Genomic DNA, 5,849 nt, shown 5'->3' with positions numbered 1-5,849 from the left:
ATGGCCAACCAGCTTTTGGCTCTGTTGTTTCTTTGCCGACTGTCCGAATCCAATGCGAACCTGCATGGGCCAGGCGGCTGTGATGGTAGCCATGGCTTCTGGCTTTACACCTGGTCAAGGTACATATGGGAGTTGATGCTTCCTGCTCCAACCCCCTTCTCTTTCTCTCTCCTCTAAAATCAATAGTCTTTTAAAAAATATTACAAACAACAACAACAAAATAATAGTCCATCCCTAGAGTTTATTTAGGAAGCCAGAACTTGAGGGAATTACCAGTAGGATGGCGGGGTGCTATACGAGGTAGCAGTGGCCCTGCCTTAGACACAAGATCAGGGAGGCTTCCTGGAGGCAGTGATGTTTCAGCTAAATCCAGCATTCTCTTAGACACTGAAGAGGGAAGGGCACATCAGAGTTGAGGACCTGAAGAAGTCCAGAAAGGCTGGGCACGGGAGCTTAGGGGGCTGGAGCGACTAGAGCTACGACCTAGAAAGGGGTCCAGACCGTGGAGATCTCTGCGGGAATGTAAGAGAAGAAAAAGGAATCTTTCCTCTACCTGTCTTACCCATCTGCGGTTCTCTGACTGGGGATCTGTCAATCAAACTAACAAAAGACAGATTACCAGGAGACAAATAAACAGAACTGTTCTTTAAAATGTGCACCCAAAATCGTATTTTGGTTCCCTTTCCTACTTTTTCCACTTCTAAAGATTAAAAGCAGGTCTGACCTGTGGCGGCGCAGTGGATAGCGTGCCAACCTGGAACGCTGAGGTCACCAGTTCAAAATCCGGGGCTTGCCCGGTCAAGGCACATAGAAGAAGCAACTACTATGAGTTGATGCTTCCCGCTCCTCCACCCCACCTCTCCCTCTCTCTCTCTCTCTTTCTCTCTCTCTCTCTCTCTCTCTCCTCTCCTTGAAATCAATAAGTAAAGAAGACTGGGAACGAGGGACCTGCTGGCTGCATACATCTCCTGTTTAGAACTGATGCTCTTTTGCCATGCAAGAGGAAAGGACCTACCATTTACCAGCTAGGTTTTGGGAATCCCAAACTTGTTAAAGTTTAGACATAAACAAACACTCTATAATTACAGATCCTATGGAAGCCAAGGACTTGGACACTGAGGTTGCTAGGCAGCCATATCATCTTGGACGAAGCACTTCTGCTCCACTGTTCATTGATGAACTCGGGCAAGACCTATCCTTAAATCTCAGCTGCTTCACCTGTAAATGAGGAATCATTCCTGCCCTGCCCTTTCTACTCTTCCCTGTGAAAATGTGTTCCTCATAGGCTCAGGTGAGCTTGGGAAACTAAAGGAAGGCACTAAAGGCCTGAGAATGTGCTATAGCAGGGGGAAAAGGGAGAAGAATTAGGAGGCTTTCCCTCCTAATCTCTGCAAAGGACCACACGAGTCATGTGAATTCTCCGGGATCACTATAGAGGCCAACACTGTTGAGCGGGGTGCTCCTCCGATCTCTCTCTAGAGAAGCCGCCTAACCACACACGACTGAGTGTTTTCCAAGCACAGCTCTCCCAGTTAATAAAAAAATGCCATTGGGCCCTGGCTGGTTGGCTTAGTGGTAGAGCATCGGCCTGGCGTGCAGGAGTCCCGGGTTCGATTCCTGGCCAGGGCACACAGGAGAAGCGCCCATCTGCTTCTCCACCCCTCCCCCTCTCCTTCCTCTCTGTCTCTCTCTTCCTCTCCCACAGCGAGGCTCCAATGGAGCAAAGATGGCCCGGGCACTGAGGATGGCTCTGTGGCCTCTGCCTCGGGCGCTGGAGTGGCTCTGATTGCAGCAGAGCAACACCCCAGATGGGCGGAGCATCGTCCCCTGGTGGGCATGCCAGTGGATCCCGGTTGGTGCATGCAGGAATCTGTCCTGACTGCCTCCCCGTTTCCAACTTCGGAAAAATACACACACACAAAATGTCATTGGTTACATGAATAACATGAACCAAACATCTTAATGCACAGGGAAATATTGGCTGGAATCATGACAACATATAAAATAGCGGTTGTCTTGGAAGGTGGGTTGATTCCTTTACTTACTTTCCTGTGCTTTAAGTACTTTTGTGTACTTAACCTTTCAGGACTTGTTTCTCTATCTGTACCTGATTATGAAAATTAAAGCACTCAAAAAAAGAGCCTAGCATATAAGTATTTAGGGAATGTCAGTTATTATTTATTTATTTATGTGAGAGAGAGAGAGAAATTAGTTGTTCCACTTATGCATTCATTCATTGGTTGATTCTTACAGGTGCCTTGACCAGGGATCAAAACCGCAACCTCAGCCCATCCAGAGGACTCTTTTTTTTTTTTTTTTTCCTGAAGCTGGAAACCAGGAGGCAGTCAGACAGACTCCCGCATGCGCCTGACCGGGATCCACCCGGCACGCCCACCAGGGGGCGATGCTCTGCCCATCCGGGGCATTGCTCTGTTGCGACCAGAGCCACTCTAGCGCCTGAGGCAGAGGCCATGGAGCCATCTCCAGTGCCCGGGCCATCTTTGCTCCAATGGAGCCTTGGCTGCGGGAGGGGAAGAGAGACAGAGAGGAAGAAGAGGGGGAGGGGTGGAGAAGCAGATGTGCGCTTCTCCTGTGTGCCCTGGCCAGGAATCGAACCCAGGACTTCCGCACGCCAGGCTGACACTCTACCACTGAGCCAACCGGCCAGGGCCCAGAGGACTCTTTTTTTTTTTTTTTTTTTTTGCAAGAGAGACAGAGCAAGAAACAGGAGAGAGGAGAAGCATCGATTCTTTTTGTGGCACCTTCGTTGTTCATTGATTGCCTTCTCATACGTGCCTTGACCAGGGGGCCACAGCAAAGCAAGTGACCCCTTGCTCAAGCCAGCGACCTTGGACTCAAGCCAGAGACCATGGGGTCATGTCTATGATACCACGCTCAGGCCGGCAACCCAACACTCAAGCTGGCCACCTGAGGTAAACCTGGATCCTCTACATGGAGGCCTAAGCTCTAGCCACTGTGCCACCACCTGGTCAGGCCCAGAGGACTCTCTTCACTGAGCTAACCTGTGAAGGAAGTTATTTTTTTAATTAATTAATTTTTTTTTTTTACAGAGAGAGAGAGTCAGAGAGAGGGATAGATAGGGACAGACAGACAGGAACTGAGAGAGATGAGAAGCATCAATCATCAGTTTTTCATTGCGACACCTTAGTTGTTCATTGATTGCTTTCTCATATGTGCCTTGACCGTGGGCCTTCAGTAGACCGAGTAACCCTTTCCTCAAGCCAGCGACCTTGGGTCCCAGCTGGTGAGCTTTTGCTCAAACCAGATGAGCCCGCGCTCAAGCTTGTTACCTCGGGTTCTTGAACCTGGGTCCTCTGCATCCCAGTCCGACGCTCTATCCACTGCGCCACCACCTGGTCAGGCAAAATTTTTTTAATTTAAAAAAAATTTGCCTGACCGGGCAGTAGCGCAGTGGATAGAGCGTCGGACTGGGATGCAGAAGACCCAGGTTCGAGACCCCAAGGTTGCCAGCTTGAGCGAGGGCTCATCTGGTTTGAGCAAAAGCTCACCAGCTTGAGCCCAGGGTTGCTGGCTCGAGCAAGGGGTTACTCAGTCTGCTGAAGGCCCGCGGTCAAGGCACGTATGAGAAGGCAATCAATGAACAATTAAGGTGTTGCAATGCGCAACGAAAAACTAATGATTGATGTTTCTCATCTCTCCGTTCTCTGCCCCTCTCTCTGTCTCTGTAAAAAAAAAAAAAAAATTTATTCATTTTAGAAAGGAGAGAGTGAAATGGAGGAGGGGAGGAGCTGGAAGCCTCAACTCCCATATGTGCCTTGACCAGGTAAGCCCAGGGTTTGAACCAGCGACCCCAGTGTTCCAGGTTGACACTTTATCCACTGCGCCACCACAGGTCAGGCTGGGAGTTATTTCTTTTGAAACTATATATCAAGAACATGTATGAAAAAAATGTCAGCAAGTTCCTTTTTTTTTTTTTTTTTTTTTTTGTATTTTTCCAAATTTGGAAACGGAGAAGCAGTCAGACTCCCTCATGCACCCAACCGGGATCCACCCGGCATGCCCACCAGGGGGCAATGTTCCGTCCATCTGGGGCGTTGCTCTGTTGCGACCAGAGCCATTCTAGCGCCTGAGGCAGAGGCCACAGAGTCATCCCTCAGCGCTGGGGCCATCTCTGCTCCAATGGAGCCCTGGCTGCGGGAGGGTAAGAGAGAGACAGAGAGGAGGTGGAAGGGTGGAGAAGCAGATGGGCACTTCTCCTGTGTGCCCTGGTCCAGAAGGAACCTGGGACTCCCGCACGCCAGGCCTATGCTCTACCACTGAGCCAACAGGCCAGGGCCTGAAAAAAATTTTAATTGCTTTCAGAGACTGAGACGGGGTGGGGCCACTCATTTGTAATCCCCACTGGTCACTTCCCCCGTGTGCCCTATCCTGGGATCTCATCTGCAACCTTGGTGTTTCTGGAGGGCTCTGCAACCCACTAAGCTAACCAGCCAGTGCCTGAAAAACATTTTAATGTTTTATTAATCATAGCTTTTTTTTTTTTTTTTTAATAGGGACAGAGAGTCAGAGAGAGGGACAGACAGGCAGGAACGGAGAGAGATGAGAAGCATCAATCAATTTTTTTTGTTGCGACACCTTAGTTGTTCATTGATTGCTCTCTCATATGTGCCTTGACCGTGGACCTTCAGCAGACCGAGTAACCCCTTGCTTGAGCCAGCGACCTTGGGCTCAAGCTGGAGACCTCAGGGTCTCGAACCTGGTCTTCCGCATCCCAGTCCCACGCTCTATCCACTGCGCCACCGCCTGGTCAAGCTTAATCATAGCTTTTAAGAAATGTCTCTTTAATGAAAAAAAAAATTCACTCCTTACGCATTCGTGTCCTCATCCCGCCCCCAAACTCCCAATTTGATGTAGCAAGTTTTAAGCTTTCTCAGTAAATTTACGGAGTCCCTTTTCTTTATAAAAACTCTGGTTATCACACTCCAGCACTTCCTGAAGAGCTGCCTGCCCCTGCTATCGAAGCGCGCAACCCGAAGAACGAGTTTGAAAGGAAGCCTTGGGTTTTCCTGAAGGGAGCCCCTCGCCCCGCAATGGGGGAACGGCGCCCAGTTCCACCATTAGGGAGCGCGAGGGAAAACGGAGGTGCCCGGCCCGCCACGGCGGCCTGAGCGGCGCCTGCGCGCTGCGCCCCGCCCCGCCCCGCCCCCACCCCACCCGGGCCGCAGGGCAGTTACGGCGGTTGAGAAAGGGGAAGGGAGGGGAAAGAGCGCCGCACTACGCCCCACCCCGTGCCCGAGCTCGCGGTTCCGGCGAGCCCCGCTCCACACCCAGAATTCCGGTCCAGGCCGCTCCGGGCCGCTCCCCGCTCCGTAAGCATGGGCCGCGCTCCGGGCTTTCCTTCCAGCCCTTTGTGTCCTGGCGCGCGTCAAGGGGAACGCAGGAACGCGCGCGGGTCGTGCGCCTGCGCAAGGGGGCGGGCGGCGCGCCCAGCCAGGAGTGGGCAGTGGGTTCCTTTCCGGACGCCCCGCCCTCTTCCCGCCTCCCCCCCCACCCCCGGCCGCCATTTCGTGCTCCAGCACGCCGGGCCGTAGTGTGATGGACGCCCGGAAGCCCAGACAACAAAGGCCCCAGCGCAGGGCTTGCGCGGACTGCGGGAGTTTCCGATGCTGATCGGAGGGAGATGGCGCCCGGAGACTGCAGCTTTGCCCGAGTATGGGTGGAAGCGGGCGCCTCTGCCTCCTCCGCATGGACCTGTGAGCTTGCACACACGCTAGTGTACCCAGACTCGTGTATGTGGCATGCATGAACCCGTGGTTTTACACATATTCCTGTATACACGATGTCAAGAATGTTCTCATACTCGAATG

General features: G+C 52.1%; 1 long non-coding RNA gene across 1 annotated transcript; it reads right to left on the bottom strand.

Moving 5' to 3' along the window:
• Positions 1-221: 221 nt before the first annotated feature.
• Positions 222-5,413, bottom strand: LOC136306937 (uncharacterized). The gene is made up of 2 exons (XR_010725717.1): positions 5,310-5,413; positions 222-512 (listed from the first exon to the last, which is right to left on the bottom strand). It is a non-coding gene; the product is annotated as an uncharacterized lncRNA (long non-coding RNA).
• Positions 5,414-5,849: the final 436 nt, after the last annotated feature.

This window comes from Saccopteryx bilineata, chromosome 5 (assembly GCF_036850765.1).
Source record: "Saccopteryx bilineata isolate mSacBil1 chromosome 5, mSacBil1_pri_phased_curated, whole genome shotgun sequence".
Lineage (NCBI taxonomy): Eukaryota > Metazoa > Chordata > Mammalia > Chiroptera > Emballonuridae > Saccopteryx > Saccopteryx bilineata.
Note: the sequence above shows the minus strand (reverse complement) of the source record. Positions and strands in the feature narration are given on the sequence as shown.